The sequence below is a fragment of the Pseudorca crassidens genome, chromosome 3 (genome assembly GCF_039906515.1).
Source record: "Pseudorca crassidens isolate mPseCra1 chromosome 3, mPseCra1.hap1, whole genome shotgun sequence".
Taxonomy (NCBI): domain Eukaryota; kingdom Metazoa; phylum Chordata; class Mammalia; order Artiodactyla; family Delphinidae; genus Pseudorca; species Pseudorca crassidens.
This window is the reverse complement of record NC_090298.1, coordinates 156,235,951-156,257,632: the sequence shown is the minus strand read 5'-3', so window position 1 is coordinate 156,257,632 and position 21,682 is coordinate 156,235,951. Positions and strand designations below refer to the sequence as shown.

At 43.9% G+C, this 21,682-nt stretch overlaps 1 long non-coding RNA gene across 10 annotated transcripts in view; it reads left to right on the top strand.

Moving 5' to 3' along the window:
* Positions 1-1,364: 1,364 nt before the first annotated feature.
* The window catches only part of LOC137222151 (uncharacterized), a 169,897-nt gene continuing 149,579 nt past the window's right edge, over positions 1,365-21,682 (top strand). For 2 of the 10 annotated variants that reach the window (XR_010942349.1, XR_010942355.1), the window contains exon 1: positions 1,374-1,627. This is a non-coding gene — a long non-coding RNA (uncharacterized lncRNA). Of the gene's footprint in view, positions 1,628-21,682 lie in introns of all 10 variants that reach the window. The other 8 variants (XR_010942353.1, XR_010942357.1, XR_010942358.1 and 5 more) reach the window with 8 other exon arrangements.

The window sequence follows — 21,682 nt, the reverse complement described above, 5'->3', positions numbered from 1 at the left end:
TTTAATCTCTCTGAGCCTCATTTGTAATCGGGATAATAATAGGATATACTTTTTGGTGTTGTTGGGAGGATTGAATAAGAACCTGTATGTATGTACAGTGTCTGGCATATAATAAGTGTCCAATAAATATGTGCTTTTAAAAAAGTTACCTATAATAGAAGGGCAAACAAAGCTTTTGGGAGCCCAGCAAGGTGAGCAACGAACACCTTCTGGGGAGGCAAGGGAAATGACTAACTCTGCTTGGAAGCAAAAACCTTTAAATTGGCTCTTTTCTGTCCATGGGTAAATTTCCAGTGTAGGGAGGGTATATTTATCTTGTCTGGGAATCTTCATTTGCAATTGCATATTCCAAGGGTTTAGGAGGGCCTTTCCAGTTTGGGAAAAGGAGCGGCAAACGGTGGAACCCCCGGCAGCAGTTCCTAATTGTGTGACCTTGGGCAAGTCACCCTAGCCTCCTGGGAGATAAGACTCTCTTCTCAGTAAAATGGGGATCATAATACCGGCTCCCTGGCATGCTGCTGTGGGATTGGGAAAGCCCTTGCCTGTGAAACACTGAGCAGAATGCCTGGTGCATAGTAAGAGCCCATTAAAGTTGAGCTATTATTGTTATCCTTAGCTGAGTGAGGCAGCTTTGTATCTCCACATTTCAGAGAAAAGTACTGGGAAAAACATTTCCGGGTCTCCTGCCTGCCAGGTCAGCGCTCACTTCAAGCAGCCAGTTTAAAAGCACCCATTTGTTCAAACAGATTCAGGCCTTGTGTATCTGCAGCACCGATCTTGACCCCAAAGGCTAATTCTCTTTTCTTTTTTTCTTTTCTTCTCCTCTTTTTCTTTTCTTTCTTTTTAAATGAATGCCTGCACACGTGTTATTTATTTATTCATTCTTTCTTTATTTACTTATTTATGGTTAACGTTAAATTGAGGTTTGAGCCGAAACTCAAGCTGCGCATACTTGAAAGGTGGACGGGCTCGTTGGGCAGCGGTTAGAGCTCTCGGGGGTTTCCCCGCGGGGCTGCGAAGAGTACAGACAGGAAGCCCGGGACCCGAGCGCCTGACCAGAACTTCCCCGGGGGAGGCTGGAGCAGAGCACGAGCATCCTGCCCAGAACTCTCCAGAGCGCGCCGGCCGAGCGCGTCGTCGGCTTCCCCAGCGCGCGTGCAGAGGGTCCCGGGCCCCCGCCCATGGGTCCAGACTCAGCGGGCAGCGGGAGGGAGGTTGAGGCTATTCCCCAGGGAGAGGTTGACCCTGCCAGGCTGGAACCTTCCATTCCGGCCCAGCCTTTTCCCCCTTCTCTGCGCCCAGGAGGGAATCGAGAAGGGACTTTCCAGAGAGCGTTAGCGTGCAGGGTGTGGAAATGGAATAAAAGCATATGCAAATAGGCCCTTGCGTGCCTTCCTCTACCCCTGCGAGCAAGAGCCTTTCTCCAGAAAGATGTTCTTGCTCCAAGACACTTGACAGCGCTCTTCCTTCCCTGGACGGCGGCAGCAGGGCCGAGTGAAGTGGTAACACCCGGGCAGCGGCAACGCCTGGGTGGGCCGGGTGGACAGGAGGGAGTAGCAAACAGAGGAGGGGAAGAACGGCCGCTGAGTTGGAAAGACAAAGTAAAACGAAATTTTAGGAGCTCGCTGTGAGTATGAGCTGGGAAAAATAATCATGGCAGGCTGATTTATTATGTACGTATCCTCTGTCTGAAAAGTAGCTGGCTTTTGTACAGTGGGTTATTGCAGAGTAAATGGCACATTAAAGATATAATCAAGATGTTTAAGGCATATTGAATGACGTTAAAAAGTAGGTGAGACTTCTGTCACGGTCTATAAATATAAAACTGTCAGGGCCTTGGAGAGATTTCCAGTGCTTTAGTTAAGATGTGACTCCATTCCCACAAGGAAAATATTTTTAACCTTTCGTTATTTTCAGGGTGGGGTGGGATGGAGTCTGGAAGTGGTGTAGAACCTATAGGGATGATAAAATAATATGCTTTAAACCCTGGAGTTGTAGACTGTAACCTCTACTTAGCAAGTCATGAACTTCCTTGCAGTGACAGTAGCATGAAAATATTACATAGTGCATATTGGTACTTTTTATTTTATACTGGAGTATAGTTGATTAACAATGTTGTGTTAGTTTCAGGTATACAGCAAAGTGATTCAGTTATACATATACATGTATCTATTCTTTTTCAAATTCTTTTCCCATTTAGGTTGTTACATAATATTGGATCTCATTCAGTCCTGCCTTTCGGTGTAAGAGTTTTTGTGTTTTGAAAATAGTCTTTTTTTTTTTTTAACATGCTGAACCTGACTTTATATTATTGGGGCAAATAGCGTAGCTTTTCTTTCTTAAAGACTTAACTGTATTATTGTATTTTCTTGTCTTTTGGGACCTGTACATTCAGTGTCCATTATTTCACTTGCTTACCCAGAGTTCTGCCTGATTTTTCCCCAAACTCTTCTGATTGCTGTACACTGGTGACATTTGCCCCCATGTTGTAAACTATGGATTTGAATAGAGTGGATTTCTCTTCATTTGTTTAATAAAAATCACCTTGCTATCCTTAGTCATAGCACTTTTGAGAACAGATAAGCAAACTCTTTATGCTGGAGTTCACAGAGGGAGAAGAAGGTAGAAACTTGACTTGGGGGTTTGCTCAGATAGTTTGGAGCTGCTTGGATTGGTAGCACGTGGACTGGCTGGGGTCGGAGTCTTTTCTTCAGGATCTGTCCAGGCCCAGGCATGGGATGGGGTGCAGTGCTGACTGGAAGGCCGGTGATGATTCTTGGTTATCCTCTTATCTCTGAATTCCTATCATCCCACCTTTTTCCAAGGACCCTGAAGAAACTTAGTGTAGTCTTACCTTCTCAGTGTGGGCCTTTGGGCTAAATCTGTAGCAAATGTTTATTTTCTCTGACTGTCAGCATTTTATAGGCTTGGGTGTGATCCGAAAAGCCAGCTTTGGGTACTTTTTAAAATTCAAATGGTGATTCATCCCTCTGGTTGTTCTACAATCTGGTAAAAGTTCCTTATTTTGGTCCTGGCCTCAATCTTAATAACAACAAGACATTCTTTTTATTTTAATGATCACTAATGAAGTATTTTTATGGTTTACAATTTGCAAAGCATTCTCATTTGGGTCATTTCGTGTAATTCTCCCATAAAATCTGTAAGGTTAGTAGAGATAGTAGAATTGGCACATAATGGGAGCTTATTAAATATTTGTTGAATGAATGAATTATCCCCGTTTTACCCATTGAGACTCAAAGAGGTCAAGTGACCTACTGAAAGCCCCACTGCCCAGGAGGGACTCGAACTCAGATCTTCTGATTTTTTTCCGCTCCAGATCGGCTCTGATATAATGTTTTACATGATATTTGTTGTCTTTTCTCTAGGAAAATGTCTTTGATTCTCCAAAAAAGATACTGAGAAACTGCAAACAGTTGCCTGTACTATCAGAGGGTGGCCAAGAGCTTCCCTACCCCTTTATACAGACTTTTCTTAGGCTCCTTACTCTGCCAGAAATTTATATCTTTAAGGTCATGACCGTTTGGATATGTTCCTTATTGGGGATAAACGTTCAAGGTTATGCTGAAAAAATGACTGTCTTGGATTTTTAGTATTTCTTGGAGGTGTGGGCATAAAACCACACAGATCTCAGAGGAAACTAATACCACGGTTTTGCGTGTGTAGCTGAACAGCTGTCTCTAGCTTTGTCTCCTGAGGTATGCGGGGAGGCATGCAGTGCCATCTTTTGGCCGGGGGCCTGGTGTGCGGGGACCAGAGGTTGCCTGGCCTACAGTAGTTGTGACCACTGCTCCCACTGCTTGAGGAACTGTCATCCAGATCCGCTCGGATATTAAAATAACAAGGAAAGAGCCCCCTGTTCTCCCAAAGCCGAGACTTAGGCTCTATGCACCAGTAACACGCCATCTGCTTGCCAGAGACTTCCTTCAAGCCCCGTGACACCAGGAAGGAGAATTTCCCTTCTAAATCTAAAGCTAGTTAGAGGGGAATGACAGCGGGAGTCCACCTGGGCCCTTTCCCTTTGACTTCTGTAATTGGAGATTCAGAGCTTTGGCTGTGAAGTTTCTCCCAGAGGAAAGTTGAGAAAACAGTTCTGATTCCTTCTCTACTGAACTGACACCCCTTCTGTCTTCAGTGTGTGATTGTATGGCCACGTAGGTGGTCTCAAACCTGCCAGTATTGCCCCTGATGGCTTATGTGCCTTGTTTAGAAAGGCCTTTCTGAAGTGAAGGCTATAAAGATTTATTCTTATATTTATTTTATTTGCAGTTAACTCTTTCATCCAGCTGAAGTGTATTTTTCATAAGGTGTGAGACAGATCTGAAGTTAATATTTTCCTCTATAGATGCCAGTTTCCCCCTCTGCAGTTCGTTTGTTTGTTTTTTAATAAGCTTTTAACTTTAGGATAGCTTTAGATTCACAGAAAATTTGCACAGAGAGTACAGAGAGTTCCTGTGTACTCCTCTCGGCTGCTTTTTGACTTGAAAGGATATATTTTTGCCTGGTCCTAAATTCCCACATATACACAGATGTCTTTCTAGAATCTTACTTTTATTCTATTGATGCATTTGCTATTTCTGCCTCAACGTCCTATGTTTAATTAATATTAGTTCTAGAGAGTTCATAGCTTTTGCTAGGGAATCTGAGATCTTACAAGGCTTTTAAGAGGTCATGTCCAGACCTCAGGGAAGGAAGGCAGTATTAGCCCTGTGTATGGGTGTTAACTGCTGCTGAGGTGACTGGCCAGGAAGGAACACATGTACCTCTCTAGTACACAGGGAGGGGTCATCATTGGTGACCTGCGTCTTGTAGAGAACGCCCTGTTCCTTGAGCACAAGCCTCGGACACAGTAACACGGACTAGGCTCTGGGGTAGGGTTTTTCCTCCTTAGTACCACTGATATTTTGGGACTGATCGTTCTTTGCTGTGGGGCTGTCCTATGCATTGTAGGATGTTTAGCAGTATCCCTGGTCTCTACCCACCAGAGGCGTTAACAGCCCTAACTACTCACGACAATCAAGTTATGTTCAGACACTGAAAATATCTCCTGGGGACCAACCTGCATGCCTCACCCTCACCCCAGCTGAGAACCACTGGTCTGGTTCTAGCTGCCTGAGCGTTAACCCTGGCTCCACCGTTCAGCAGCTGTGTGCCTCTGTTTCTTCCTCTGTAAAATGCAAACAATAATGGTGTTTGTCTCCTACGATGGTCCTAGGAGACCATTTTACCATTTGGGCAAATACACATAAAACACTCAGAACAGACACTGGTGGGACAGATCCTAGCCCAATGTTAGCTATTACTATTATTTAAAAAGCCCTTTATATTTGCTCACACTTCTAATAAACACACAGACTTCCCATTTTTCTACTACCTCCATAGCTTCCCCACCACAGAGCAAACGTGTTTAAAGCCTAACAATATTTGCCCCAAAGTTACATGTTAATGAAATGGAACTCTATTTTCAGGGCTCTGTAACTGCTAATTAATCAGCTCCCATGATAAACTCATCCGAGCTGCCTGCGATTTTTATTTGCAGCTACAGAAGAGCAATTCCAGTTAGTGAACAGGCCTTTAAGTGACAGTCCAGCTTTGTGGAACAGCAGAAAGGCCCAGAAACGATTCTCTAAGCAAGACAGTAATGCCAGTGGGAAGAGAGAAATCTGGGATGAGGAGAAGACTGAGGGTTTGCTCGATTCATTCACTTGGTGGCTTTGGAAATGCTGTGTTCATTTATCGTTGAAACACACCATCATCTTGCAGTTCAGAGAGGGCTGGATGGAAGACTTGTCTTCCAGCAATTCATGTGACTTAGTCACCCAGAGGTTTTTTTTTTCCCTTTTGTAGCAGTAGCTTTTGTAAAACCATAATGTTTGCTGTTAAGCTTGTCCGAGAACCCCTCTCATGGGGATGATTATTTCCAGTGTGTAAGAAGAGCTGGCTGATATGGGGGAGGGGGTGTGGGCTCTTTCTACCTTCGTCCAAAGGGCTCACTTCCTCCAGTGAAACCAGGAGTGGTTTGAAGAGGCGAGGACTGCCCTGGCTTGAGCTGGAGGGGCTGGAGTCTGGGTGGGGCTCATTAGTTTGCTGGCTTCAGTGAAGCTTGGTTAATTCACTTAGCCTGTACCGCTGGGCTGTTGGGGACCTGGGTTCGGGAATTGGAATGATTAGGTTGAAATCCCAGTTCCTTAACTCTCTGGCTGTGTGGCCTTGGGCAAGTCTCTTGAACCTTTTCTCATCTTTAAAATGATGTTGATGATTGTACCTTCCTCATAGCTTTTTTTTGTGACTTTTAAGTGAGATAATTCATTTAGCCCAGTGGCTGGTGCATAATAAGCACTTAATACATCTTAGCTGTTATGGTAATTGTATAATTATCATTTATTTGAGTGTCCTCTGTGAGTACATTCAGGTCAAAATTCTACAGTTTGTGCCTCCGAAGAGTTTAATACTCTGGAAATTAGTGTTTTGACAGGTGAGCATCGAAGGCTGGGGAAGTGGGAGGGAGTCAGAGAAGTCCCCAGAGACTGGTACCTTAGTAACCACAAGGGCATGGACCCTGGATAAGGCAGAGCCTGTGGATAGAGGGAGAGACAGTCAAGGCCATGGACACAGGGACAGGGAACTTAGAATCCTCCCCGCCCCCCCCCCCCCCCCCCCCCCCACCAATAGGAGACAGTTACCAAGTTTAAAGTGGATAGGCTGGAAGACCAGAGAGAGAAGTATCTCCCACTTCTGCTGAGTGAATCCAGCCATCAGTTTCTGCAGACTTTAAGCCTGTTTTGTAGTAAGCTCTGCCTGATTCCTGGCCAAGTGGGCCCTAGAGCCTAGAGGTGCCTCCCTGACCCTCTTCCCGTGCATGGGCTGCAATCAGTTGTTTGGTGAGTTGTGTTTTAAGTCTCTTTTCTCTTCATAGGAACTCACCTCATGTTTATAAGGGGATTTTGTTTTACACAAAGGGCTAGTGAAGTTCAACCCTGGAGGATAACCCTGCAGTTTCTTACTGGCAAAGATTTGTCAACTCAGTTTCTTTAATATGGCCACGTCTGCTCCAGCTTTCCTCCTAAGGCTGTGTGTGGAGACCTAAATGAGATAATCACTCAGACTGTTTAAGATAAAAAAAAATAATAATAAAGTGCTATGTAAGGGACTGTTTTTTTAGTAGTGAGCATATACAGCAATTTGGAAGCATCTCCTTTATACCTTTGGGAAATGAACTGGAAGACCAGGATTCATTTAGCTCTGAAAGGATTTTAGATTTGCAAAGTTATACCAGATGAGTAGCTCTCCTAAAAGCCTCACATACTAGAAACTCATTCCTATATTCTAAGTGTATATAGCAAGAGCAAAGTGCCACAGTAGTAATTTTGGGGCGGCAAAATCTTATTTATAACAACTTTTGGGTTAGTTTTTATTTTTTCCTCAAAGAGTGGGGAAAATACATGAAGAAGAAGGACATGAATTCTTGGAAACGGAAATGAATAATTCGTCTATCATAACACACCAAGACCAAGTCAGGTGTGGGTTTCTTTCCGTAGGATAAATTACATACGTTTACCCAACAGAGTTACACAAGGAGTTCTGTCTTAAAAGAGAATTCAGGTTTTTATTGATTTAATACAACTTTAGGTTTCCTGGGCTCTGTACCGGGGAAGTGCTAATAATGGGTAGAACAGGAGTGTTGATAAATGTGAACAGTCAATGGTTAAAAGGCCTTTGTATTGTTCTTTTGTTTCCGTGTTTTCTGACTACAAATCTCATGAAGTTGATAAAATGTCTTATAATGTGGAGTACGTCCCGGTAAATAGGAGGCAATTACTTTGCTGAGTTGCTCTGTCCTGTTCTCCATTCCTGCTGAGAAATGGCTCTGGCTGTGCAGTTGAAGTTCACTGTGACCTGGCTGCTTCAGCAGTGCAGGAGCAAACTCCTGCCTCATTGGTGATGCAGACTCTGAAGAACCAGAGGTTGGAGGGTCTGGGTGACCCCGTACAGGTGGGGTCCCTGATATCCCCTGTCCAGGTGATGCAGTGACTGTTCAGAGAGCTTGTGAGGAGGTTATCTGAAAGTTGTGGTGGTCTTCAGAACGAGAACATGACAGTTGGGTGGAGGGTGGGAGAGCAACTGGGAACAGGAGGGAATCTTTCAGAGGGCAGAGGGAACGAAGTGTTCATTATAAGAAAGACATAGAATTTGTTATCGTAGAACAATTACTTGAGAAATGTTTTCTAATCGTCTACCATGTGTAATGTACCCCTGTTATGGGGAGGGAGGGCAAAGAGGTTGAAAATATCACACCTGTCTTTGAGAATTTCCGTCTCACAAGGCATGCATTGATGGATACAAGACCCCACAGGATCAAGTGTTAAACTGCATGATGGATATGCGGGACTATTTCATGCCCTCCCCGCAACTGTTCATCACATCCGGCCAGAATATTTTAAAAATGCAGGCAGGATCACATCACTTCCCTGTTTCTTCTGTTTTCCCCTGATTCCTAAGCAAGGGTGATGCGAACTGCCCCTTGGCTGCCTGGGCCTCCTTCACTTCTGTGCCATGGCTGGTCTCAGTACCATCCCCCGGAGAGGCGTCCATCTCGGTCCCCACTTGTGTGCCTGCTCATGTCCTATCTCAGAGTGTTTGAACATTCTGTTCCCTCTGCCTGGACTCCTGACCACAGCCTATTTTTCCTTCAGGATTTCTCCTTAAATGTCACTTTTTCCTAACTACCAGGTGCTTGGTAGGATCATGTACTTTTCCATTGGCAGTGCTTCTCACATTTGAGCTCACTTGTTTTGTATGATTGTCAATGAGACCTCAGTCTTTCCTGCTATTTGGTCACCTCCAGGAGCATCAGGGCAGCAGCCGTGTTCATCTTCTTCCCTGCTGTCTCCAGCATCGTGCTCCAGAGCCTGGCACATAGCAGGTGCTCTGTAAATGAGCGATGGATGAATGAATGGCTGGATGTGGACGGAGAGATTCCACTGTCCTTTAAAAGCACTTTGTCCCTTCTCCTACTGGGGCACTTGGTATGCTGTACTAAACATCCTGTCTACCCTCACATGCCTACAGCTTCCAGAGGGCAGGAATTGGATCATAATCATCTTTTCATCACCAGAGTCTGGCTCACATAGAAAGCAATGAAGGTTTGTGGATGAAGAATGTATTATGCATGAATGGGGTCGGGGTAGGGGGCTTCTCTGGGTTTTAAAGTGTGCCTGGGGATGAGGGTGAAGGAAAAGTGAATTTAAGCATCTAAAATAGCAGTGGGAGTTGGGATGCAAAATAAGATTAGGGTTAAAAAAAAAAAAAAGCTGAAAACTGAATTAGACATATACCGCATAGTCACCAGACACAGCTTGACAGGATGTACTCACACTGCAGACTGGAGGCTTGGGTGGCAAGGTCGCTGGGAATTTCCCCACCCGAACTTAATGCCTTGAATAATGTCTGTCTTTCAGCCTGCTGTCCACCTCAGGAGTTTTATCCATTCTACAAATATTTATCAAGCACCTATTCTCTGCATTCCCAACAGGGGAACTGTCACCCCCAAAGGCACAAAAATTGGCTTGCAGGAGGTGAAAAATTTCGTTCTTTTTATGTATAAAGCACAGATATACATATAGTACATGAACTGATATATAGTATGTCTATGGTATTAAAATTTCATAGTGGGGGTGATTAGGAAAAAATCTTTCTAAAAAGTCTCTTTTGGGGGATGATAATGAAAAAAAAGGTAGAGAACTGACTTGCTCTATGCCAGGCATTATTCTTGTCAAGGTGCCTACCCCCATGGAATTTTCATTCTTGTGGGGCAGGCAGTAAATAAATAAGTAGCCATAACTGTCAAAGAGTGAGAAATCCTGTAAAGAAGAAAAAAGTAGGCATAGAGATAGTGTGCATGGGGGTGAGTATGGGCACGTCTGTGGCTCTTTGAGGTAGGGGGTCAGGTAACTTGGATGAGGTGACACTTGAGAAGACTCTGGAAGAAGTAAGGGGGAAGAGCATCCCAGGAAGAGGCAGCAGTATGGAGGAATTGGAACGGCAAGGAGGCCACTTGGGCAGGAGTGGATGAGTGAGGGAAGGATGGTGGGAGATGAGGCTGGAGACGGGACGGGGCCAGGTCACACGGGCCTTATATGCCGTGCTAGGGGTTTGGGTGTTGCTCTGAGCAAGCTGGCAAGCTTTATGCAGGGGAGTCACTGACCTGATTTGCCTGGCTGCTGTTTGGAGGGTGGACAGTAGAGGCAGGAGTAGAATCAGGGGACCAGCAAGGAGGCTATTGCTGGGGTCTCCGTTGGAGGTGAATGGCGGCTTGGGTGAGAGAGAGGGGTTAAGTTCCATTGTACTGTGAAGGGAGGGCTCACAGGCCTTGCAGAGGGATGGAAGGGAGGGTGCGAAAGAAAGAGGAGTCAGGTAAGCCAAGGTTTAGCCCAGGCACTGGGTTCCATTTATGGAGACGAGATCGACCGTGGGCGGAGCACGCCTTCCCGGGGACCATTCCTAGAGTGAGGTCTTCCGTCTATCAGCTGCAGGCCCCTCTTGTTGACGCTAGGCTTAGCATGTATATATATTTAATTTAATATGTATATATTTAATTTTAATTGAAATAATGTTATTTTTATACAATTTTTAAAGTTTACTTTCCATTTACAGTTATTATGAAATATTGACTATATTCCCCGTGTTGTACAGTATCTCTTTGAGCCTATCTTAGCATATATTATATATTGCCTTCTACAGTTACTTATCTTTCATCTGTATACATCGCTACCTTACCTAGTCTTTAAATTTCTTTAGGGAAGGAACTTTTTTTGTTGTTGTTGTTCTTTCTCCAAGAGGCAGGCAGTGGGGCAGAATGGTTACAATTGTTAGTTGTGTGTGCTAGGGTAAGTGTTTTAACTGCTTAGCTTTTACCCTCTTTCCCTTTCTCTTCCCCCCTTCCTCTTCTTCCTCAGTGCTTTTTTTTTGTTGTTCAGTGAAGAAGGCAACCGTATCTACTTCCTACCACCACTTTGTGAAAGCAAAGTGAGACTTGCATATAAAGCCTTGCGTAGGTCTGGCAAGCGGTTGGTGGTTGGTGGTTTTTACGTCATGTGGCTCTCCCCTTCCCACTAGATTTCTGTGTTGCTGGCTCTTGTATCTCAGGGTCATCTAAGCTGGAGCTCTTTGCGGTAAGGGTATCCCTTTTCCCCTTCCATGTCTTGGTTTTCCTTCATAAAAAAAGGGGGAAGCGAGACTTACTGAAGCGATGAAACAGTGGAGCCCCTCAAATGCGGGTATTTGCTCTGTACGTGATGTTGAATCCTAAGTGTGACAGGCTCTGTTGAGTTGAGGATGATGGAGAAGCCTTTCCATGCCACCCGGGGGGAAGTGAGCGCCAAGTGACTCATTTTCAATAAGCGGAATTGATGCTGCAGCCTGAGCAATACAAGACGTTTATATAGTAATCACCAAATTGTGTGGATCCAACCAGAATGAAAAATGCCTGGAGCCTTGGCTTAGGGCCATGGATGAACAGAGCATGAAGCCTGGCATGGAACAGAAGGAGTGGAAGGCATGGGGGTAGCACGGTGATATAAACAGATGTACATTTAAGTAGAGATGAAAATACGTCGTTGCCTCTTTCCCTTTCTGCAGTCGTGGCAGACTTCGTTAATCTATCACATCATTCATTCCTGATTCTGATATAAAGCTAACATTTCTTGAGTGTTTACTGCATGCCAGACACTGTGTTCTGTGCACATCATCTTCTTTACTCCCCACAACAACTCAGTGAGGTGGGTCTATTATTATCCTCCTAGTCCGATGAGAAGACAGTCTCAGAGTGGTCAGTAATGTGCCCAGGGTCTCCAGGCTGGCCAGTGGCAGAGCTGGGATTACAACCCTGGCCACCAAACTCTAGAGCCTGCTCTCTAATTGTTACGCTTTACAGCCTCTAGCTATGCCCAGATGCTACCTCAGAATCCTTCTACCCCGTAAATTTATTCCCATCTGCTTCATTAAGGTTGTGGGATAGAGGTTCATACTACATGTGCTCATTTGTTCATTCATTCGCTCATTCACTAAACAATACTTCTGTGCGTCTGCCATGTGCCAGGCACAGTGTCAGGTGCTGAGGATTCCGTAGTGAATGAGACACAATCCCTGCTCGGGGGCTACGCTTAGTAGATCATGACTTCTTGTCTGAGACTCTCTGCGGGTAGGAAGAAGACTCAGAATTTGTGTGATTCGGGATACTTCCCTGTGTTGAACCAGAAGGTGTCCCGATTGATGATGGAAATCAGCAACAACCTGAAAAATGCGTTATAATGCCCAAGCATGCACCCTGGACCAGAAATCGGGCCACCTGCCACCTTTTTCTGACTTGACTGATTGAGCTATTTGATCTTGGGCCTCAGTTATAACTCATGTTCAAGCAGTGCTTTCTTATGTGTTCGTTCACGTTGTTCCTTCCAGTAGCTGAAGGAGTTCTTCCAGGAGTTCTCTGAAGTGCAGAGAGGTTATGTGACCTGCCTGGTTCTCACAGCTGGTTGGAGACTAGAACCCAGTTCTAACTTCTAGCTCCTTGTTCTTACTATCTCATCATGCAGTATCTTAATGTCTTGAGGCCTTCAGTTTCTCCATCTATAGAATAGGGAAATTAAACCACATGGTCTCTAAAAGTTCCTCCCTCCTTCCCTCCTTCCCTCCTTTCCTCCCTCCCTTTCTTCCTCCCTTTCTTTCCTTTCTCCCAAATCACTGCAGTGCCTATGTGATCCAGACATTATGCTAGAAGTTGGAAATAATGTTGTGGAGAACACACACACACACACACTCACACTCACTCCTCAAAAAAGTTAAAAGCCCATAGAATGGGAGAAAATATTTACAAATCATATACATGGGACTTGTATCCAGAACATGTAAAGAACTCTTACAACTCAATAATAAAAACAGCCCAATTAAGAGCTTGGCAAAGGTTATGAAAAGACATTTCTCCAAAGACGTGCAGGTGGCCAGTAAACACATGAAAAGAGCCTCCGCATCGTTAGTCATCAGGAAAATGCAAGTCAAAACCACAATGAGATACCACTTTACACCCAGCAGGATGGCTATAATCAAGAGAAAGATAATAACAAGTCTTGGCAGAGGGTGTGGAGAAACTGAAGCCCTTATACACTGCTCGTAGCCTTTGAAAATGGTGCCGCCCCACTGGAAAACAGTCTGGAATAGAGTTACCATATGACCAGCAATTCTACTCCTAGGGATGTACCCAGGAGAAATGGAAATGTATATCTACACATATGCTTGTACACAGGTGTTCACAGAAGCATTGTTTATAATAGGCAAAAAGTGGAAACAATCCATTTGGATTGTTTGAAGAAAATGTTTTAAAACTGGTTATGTTGATGGTTACATAACTCAGTGAATATACTAAAAACCAACAAGTTGTACACTTTAAATAGGAGAATAGTATGATATGTGAATTATATCTCAATAAAACTATTATATATACTTTAAAAAGCCCTAGCATGAGCTCTGCCCTTGTGGAAAACATAATCTCGTTTGGGAGATAAGTATGAATCAAATAACTATACAAAAGTTGTTTTGTTTTTTTTTTTTGCGGTACGCGGGCCTCTCACTGTCGGGGCCTCTCCCGTTGCGGAGCACAGGCTCCTGACGCGCAGGCTCAGCGGCCATGGCTCACGGGCCCAGCCGCTCCGTGGCATGTGGCATCTTCCCGGACCGGGGCACGAACCTGTGTCCCCTGTATCGGCAGGCGGACTCTCAACCACTGTGCCACCAGGGAAGCCCACAAAATTTTGTAGTTACCAATTATGGTAAGTGCTATGAAGGGAAAGAACCAAATCTTATGACAGAGACTAGCAGGAAGTTAATGGGGGTTAGGGAATAGATATTGATACTAGGAAAGCTGTAACATTCCAGTGCTCCAACAGAGATCCTCAAATAGCAGTGGCTTGAACAAGGTAGATGTTGAATTCTCGCTTATACAGTACTGCAGGTGTAAGCAGTGAGGGGCTCATATGGAAGCCCACAGTTGCAGGGATCTTCTGGCGTGTTGCTCTGTCTTTCCCCTGGGGGGGCTGCCCTCATCTGCATGGTCCACGGCGACTCTCCATCAAGTCTACAGGCCGGCACTGAGATGGGGAAGGGGGCGCTGGAATGCTCATCATTTCTGCTCACATCTAATGCTCAGTCACATGAGGCTGGGAAAGGAAGTCATATGCCAGGTGTCCATGTGCCCTTAGGGGCTCTGTTATAACCTTGGAGATCCTATTACCAAAGAAGGAGGGGAGAACAGATGTAGGGTGAACAATTAGCAGTTTCTGCTGTGGATGGCCTCTCTGAGGAAGTGACACTGAAGGTGAGAACCTGAGGATGAATTGGTAGAGAGAGAGAGGGAAGAGTTTTCCAGGCAGGGGGAGAGCATGTGTAAGGGAAGGCAGGAAAGCCCAGCTACAACGTTTAATGATGTTTAATGATGCGCGTGTCTGCGAAGCACAGCCTCCAGGTGCTTAGGACTCAGGAGTGCCAGAACTAGACCTGGTCGTGGGAAGCAGCGGCTCTGGATTCACCTGGCTTTTCTCTCTTGTATCTTACAGGGCTGGGACGGGCCTGGGCCGTGAGGAGGGGGGCTTTGTGCCGACTCTGGAAAGCCTATGTGTATCCCCAGCTCTGAGAACTGAATTCCATGGGTTGTGTCAGTGTCAGACCTGTGAAGTTTAGTTCTTCAGCTGGGATATCTCTATCATCCTGGACTCGAGGGACATTGGAGAGAACAGATCCGAGGTCGGCTGAAGAACCTGGAAGACTGGAGACAGAAGGGCCAAGTCTCAGGCTCTGAAGCAATAGGGAGGATGGATTCACAGGAGGAGCGCTCATTTCATTGTGAGAAGACTCGGATTCTAGCCGAGCAGCGTTCTAACTAGCTAAATGGATGCTCTAGGCAAGTCAGTTTTGCTGCTGCTGCTGCTTTTACTAGTTTACCTTTATTAATTACTTACAACGTTCCAGGTGCGGTACTAAGTGCTTTCCATGCTGTTATAGGAGACTCTTGGGAAAAATCACTTTAGTGAAGCTTGGGACGCCTGGCGCTGCCATGCAATGATTTTTTCCCCTTCTACATGGAATCAGACAGAATTAACAGAATGTGACAAGTACTCTTCAGCATGGATTGCTGAGCTAACTGGCTGGTCCCTCTTTAGGATGAGATACATGGATACATCCCTCTTGTGGTCCCCCTCTCCATTTATTTGAATCTCTACTTCCTTGCCTTCTGTAAGTACATTAGGGCTATATAGTGTCTTTGTATTCCAAACTAGGCAAAAGGAGGTTGTGATTAGACCTTACTGTGGTTCCCAGTTTCTCCCAGGGAAAAGGGATATGAGGGTTTTGAAGGCCTGCTCCCTTTGCCAGTATGGTCAGCTGTGTGCTGTAGGTCAAGCCCTCTGTTGTCCTCCTGTGTCACTGTCAGCTTGGTCTGCTCTGAGGGTCACGCTTTCTACAATAATGATGATTTCCACCTTTAGGCAGAGGGCTGAGGTCTGAGGTCTGCCTAAGTAATATCTGGGCTTTATTAGGCTTTAGATTTGATGGGGAGCCAGGCATTCCCATCTATTGGAAATTCATCTTTGAGGGTCTTGGTGTCCTGAAATGTCCATCTCCTTATGTGTACAGAATGCAGGTGTGGTCTGGGCCAGGGAGGGGAGGCAGGCACAAAGTGGGAGGCCCACAGCACATGCCTTCTCACTGTGCCTTCTCAGTGACACTGATGTGTATCAAGTGCCCACTACATGCTGGGCACTGGGCTCAGTGCGTCTTGTGCGTGATCTCAATGAATCTCACATCAGGCCTTATCTAGAAATTGAGGACAAATTAACCAAAGGATGTCAAATAAAAAAGTGTAATGATGTTATACGGTACAAAAGGGTGCTTGGTTCTTCTGAAGGCCCCCGGCGTGGGTGTTGGACATGCGTGTGCTCTCTGGGCTGTACTGATGGTATTAAGGGCCTCTCCCACCCCCTCTCAGTCTGCCCATTTCTGTCATTTGCTTACTAGACCTTTAGCCAGTGACTCATTCTAGAACCGGAACACTGGTGAAACTCAACTGAGACCAGAGATCAGTGTCTTTAGTCCTAGATGCTGGAGAAATTCCAGAATTTACTCCAGAAGCTCCAAATGCTCTGGATTTCAGACCATCTGTGTTGTGAACAGGGGCTTAGAGCACAGACTCGTGGTTTACTGCAAAAGGCTAATCCTTAATGCAGGTGAACTCTTCCTAAAGCAAACCTGGTAAATGAAATATGGAATGCTCTCTCTCACGCACACACACACACACACACACACACACACTTAAAAAAATAACACAGTAGATCTATGAGGAGTAGGTGAAAATTCACTATATAAGATAATATTTCATTTCCTAAGAGAACTTTTATTAAGTAAGAGGTGATTCCATTAAGTAATGCATTTTCCAAGGATTTTTGAGATTGTATTTGCTTTATCAAAACATTTTACATAAGTGGAAAAAGTAGGTTACAAAATTGCGTGGATTATATGATTCAATTTATGTAAAATTATAAATGCATAAAGGAATATGTGCATTGAAAAATGTACATCAATTTATCAACAGGGATTATTTCTTTAGTGGTGGGAATTAACATGTGTTTTTCTTTCTTTGTATTTTCTTCTAGTGTTTGATTCTTACACTGAGCATGATTAATTAAAACAATAAAGTTATTATTTTTTTAATCAATTTTTATTGGAGTATAGTTGCTTTACAATTTTGCATTAGCTTCTACTGCACAGCAAAATGAATCAGCCATACATATACATATATCCCCTCCCCTTTGGATTTCCCTCCCATTTGGGTCACCACAGAGCATCGAGTAGAGTTCCCTGTGCTATACAGTATGTTCCCCTCAGTTGTCTATTTTATACATAGTATCAATACTGTATATGTGTCAATCCCAATCTCCCAATTTCTCCCACCCCACCCCTTTCCCCCTTGGTATCCATACATTTGTTCTCTACATCTGTGTCTTTATTTCTGCTTTGCAAATAACGTCATCTGTACCATTCTTCTAGATTCCACATACATGTAAAACAGTGAAGTTATTGAAGAAGATTTCACATACAGTTGTGATGAATCTAGACAAGTGCTAGTGCTGTGCATTTGGTAGAAGTTATGTTGCACAGGTGTGTCATGGAAGAGTGGATGGAGGTTCCTGACGTGTTCAGTGAAGGAGGTGGGCATAGGGAAATATACAGTGTGATTTTTTTTTTCAAGAGGGAAGTGTGTATGTGTGTCTGTGTATGGAGTCCAGTGGGTAGTGGGTGGTGAGGTAGCAGGCGATTTTTCTCTCTCCCTTACTTAGGCTTTTCTGCCCAAATAAGAAGAAAAAGAACTCTCACCGTATATGTGCTACTTTCCAAGAATCCATCCATCGTGTAAACCAGTGGTTTTCAAGTGAGTTTCCTGGACGAGCCACATCAGTATCACCTGGGAACTTATTAGAAGTGTAAGTTCAGGCTTCACCCTTATCCTACTGAATAAGGAACTCTGGGAATAGGACCCAGTAATTTCTGTTTTAACAAGCCCTTGGGCTGAACTGTGGGTGTTAATCAAGAGACATCCCCACTCCACCAAACTGAAACACAGCTGATATTGATATGCAAGATGCTGGCCACTCCTACAAGTATGAGGGTAGGTATTCTGTAAAACTGATCTCTGAGAAATGAAGGGCAGGACCACAAACCTCTAGATCCTTACCAATGATCATTCCCTGCAGTGAACAGTAGATCTAAGTTTTTAAAGTGCAAACTTCAAGTGCATAAAATCACCTGAAGAGGTTGTTAATTAAGGCAGATTCCTAAGTCATGCCCCTGACCTACAGACTCAGCATCTCCTGAGGTCTGCCATTTCAACCATCACCCCTAAGGGATTCTATCAAGGAAGTTCTAGGACAACACTTTAAGCAACGGTTTTAGGCTTTTTCAGACTCTCTTTTCCCCCCCTGTATCCTCGCTTACATTTCTTCTTTCCTTCTCATCCCCTCCCTTCCTGCTGTGATTGGTGGGATCTCAGAGGCAGATTCATCATCCTTTCGGCTCTGTGCTTCAGAGAGAACAGGTCAGATGCTCTTGGGAGTAATAATAATAATAATGGAAGTATTGACTTGCCATCCTCAGATTACAGGGGAAGGTCATGATTTATCAGCTCACATTGATGGGACACGGTGGGTAGCTGGACACACACTCAATAGTCACTGTCTATCCACATGACAAGGCTGCTGAGACTCAGTGACTTAGGGACACAGTGGTTTCTTAAGTCCTCCCAGCTGTCAAACCCCTGTGTTAGTTAAGGTGAAGATTCCTGTATTAGGGTTCTGCAGAGAAACAGAACCAGTAGGATTATATACACATAGAGATTTATTATAGGGAATTGGCTCATGTGATTACGGAGTACCACTTGGCAAATCTCATGATCTGCAGGGTGAGTCAGCAAGCTGGAGACCCAGGAGAGCCAATCGTGTCCTTCCAGTCTGAGTCTGAAGGCCTGAGAACTAGGAAAACCAAGGTGTAGTTCCAGTCCAAAGGCCCGCAGGCTCAAGGACTAGAAAGAGCTGATGTTTCAGTTCGAGTTCAAAAGCAGAGGGAAAAAATGTCCCAGATCAGCAATCAGACAGGAGGAGTTCTGTCTTACTCCCAGGAGGTCAGCCTTTTTGTCTATGCAGGCCATCAACTGATTGGATGAGGCCCACCCACACTGGGGAGGGCAATCTGCTTTACTCAGTCCGTCAATTCCAATGTTAATCTCATCTGAAAACACCCTCACAGACACACCCAGAGCAATGTTAGATCAAGTATCTGGGCACCTTGTGACCCAGTCAAATTGACACATAACGTTAACCTTCACAGTTCCTTTTTCATGTTTTTTCACATCTAGGTTCTCTTGCCCTCTTCTCTGATAATATTTCAGAGCTTGGATGTCTGGTTGGCACAGAGGCTTGAAAAATGCTCTGGGGGTAGGGGTGGGGAGCCAGGCATCTTGCCCCATTACTCTTTGTTCTTCTTGGCATTAAAGTGCTTTGAGGAACTGTTTTTGAAGGAAGTCCTGCTCCTACCTCCTAGGGCGGCCCTTCCAAGTAGAAGAGCTAATTTCAATTTTTCCTGGGAAAGGCAACAGTATGATTACAACTTTCCTATCGTAGGTGTTTGCAGTGCTCCAGGTGTCTTATATGAAAAAAGATATCATCTCCATTTTCTAGATGAGAAAACTGAAGCTCAGGAAGGTTATGTACCTCGCCTAAATTTCACACACTATTAAGTTTCACAGCCAGGATGTTAATCAAGGCTGCCTAATCAGAGCCTATGTTCTTTTCACTAAAGTTTGTACTGGGCTTTACAGTTTATAAAGCACTTTAACACACATTCTTTTATTTGTTGACTGTAACTTTCCCCAGTGAAGTAGATATTATAACCATAATTTTAGAGATGGGAAATAGAATTTTCAAAGGTTACACATCTTGTCTATCTCCTGTGTCATGTAGCTAGAAACTCCTGAAGCAGTGACACAAATCCAGAATCTCAAATAAAAAGATAATTTTTATTCTAAAAAAATTCATAGGAATACACATAAACTTAGAAGGAAGGTAAGAAAGAAAAAAAATCCCCTGCCTCAGTTTCTCTAATGTGACTGAAAACAGAGTAGTATACATTGAGGTCCACCCTAATTCCCCTGCCTATGTCTTTGGTAAGCAGGAGTGAGCCCTTATACATGATCAATTCCGCCCTCTGGAGCACAGTTATACTTTAAAATATATTAAAATTACATTGTTGGTAGCTTTTAAGAAACCATAATATATTTTTGCCCTGGGTCTTGCCATACGGCTAAGGCTGGTCAGATTCCACCTGCCTCTGGGCAACAAGTGCGTTTTCTTGTTTAAAAAAACTAACATATTTTTATTATATGAGTAATATGAGTTTACTGCAAAAGAATTCTGAAAATGCAGAAAAGTGTAAAAGAGAAAAAAATTTAAACTATCAAAAAATTTTATTGTACAGTGAAGTATTTTTTAACTGGGAATTTGGAAAATTCAGAAAATCATAAAGCAGAAAAACTACCCATAAGATTATAGATGACTATTTTGGCTTCTACCTTTTCATTTTCACTTTTTAAAAACACAATTGGGGTCATCATTTAAATGTAATTTGTTTGTGTTTGTTTTCCTGTTTTTGTCATAAGCATACCCTCATGTCCTTATATGATCTTTTTCATGCATTTTAAATGGCTGCATATGTAGTTCATGGAGTGGATGTGCATTTGTTGGCATGATCTTCCCCTATTGTTGGACATTTAGAACTTGGATGTCCTGAATCCAAATCTGCTGCTGCCCCCACCCACACACATCTGTCTTTATTTCCTTTTAGCCTTTTGCTTACGTTGATTCAGGCATTATTTGTGATGACCTTCGTAGTGTTAAAAAAATAAAAGCCTAGTAGCTTCTTATTCATTAATATGTAATGATGCTAGTGTTAAGGATTTACTATGTACCAAGTTCTATTTTAAGACGTTGAATAGATTTTCATTAAAGTTACCATTTCTGTTATTCTCATCATACAGATGACACCACAGAGGCACAGAGAGGTTGAGATAAGTATCAGAATGCACTCACTTGTACTGAGCAAAACATTCAGCTTGCAGAGCCTTATACAAATAGGCCTCTATTCATTCTGCATTTGGGCAGCTATTGATATTGGTTTGGAGGCTCAGACACATTAAGACTGCTGTCACCGCAGTCCTCTTCTCCCATGCCTCTTGGTTTTAAAATGGCTGCGACTGATCTAGACATCACATCCCAATTCAGGGCAGGAAGCGAGTGAAACAGGTGGTTCTGACTGATCACTTCTGACCCTTTTATCAGGAAAGCACATTTTCTTCTCAGAACTTCCTTTTTCACTCAGCAGAATTCCCCTCATGAATTATTGTATTTTATATGATCACTGCCAACTGCAGAAGAGGCTGGGGAAAAACCTTACCTCTAGAGGAGAAGTTGACTAGATGAGAGCGATTTGGTTAGGACTGTTGGGTCAGTTAACCTACAGTGGCCACCACAAGATACTTGCCAAGGTCAAGTGTTGGTCTTATTTGACCCAACCAGCCTATTTCATACAGGTGCTAATACCCATTAGCTGGGAATTGCTGTTTCTCACACCTCTAGAAGTGGCTAGACTAGAAGTGGCCTGGAGCCTGCCAAAACTCATCTTTCACTGAATATAACACCATCTAACGCATGCTAACATTTTTTATCAATATTAATATCACCGCAAAGTGCCATTAAAATAGAAGTGATTTTCATACATTATTTAACCGCAGTATATCCACCAAGCCATTCTTTTGCTGGAGCGCCGTCTCCTTGGCATTTATAAACTAGGTAATAAATCTGCAGCTCACTGGGTTCGTATCCTCGGTCTGTGGCAGAGGGAGAGGAGGATCCACAAGCTTTCTGGGCTAAAACAAGTTGCTGCATCACTTTTCTCTCAGCCCTGAGCATGTTCATTAAGGGCCTGGTTGCAGGTGAGCTGAACTAGGGGCTGCACAGTGGCAATGCTGAAAATGATGGCTGTACCCCACTTCTTGAAAATATGGCTTTAATTAGGA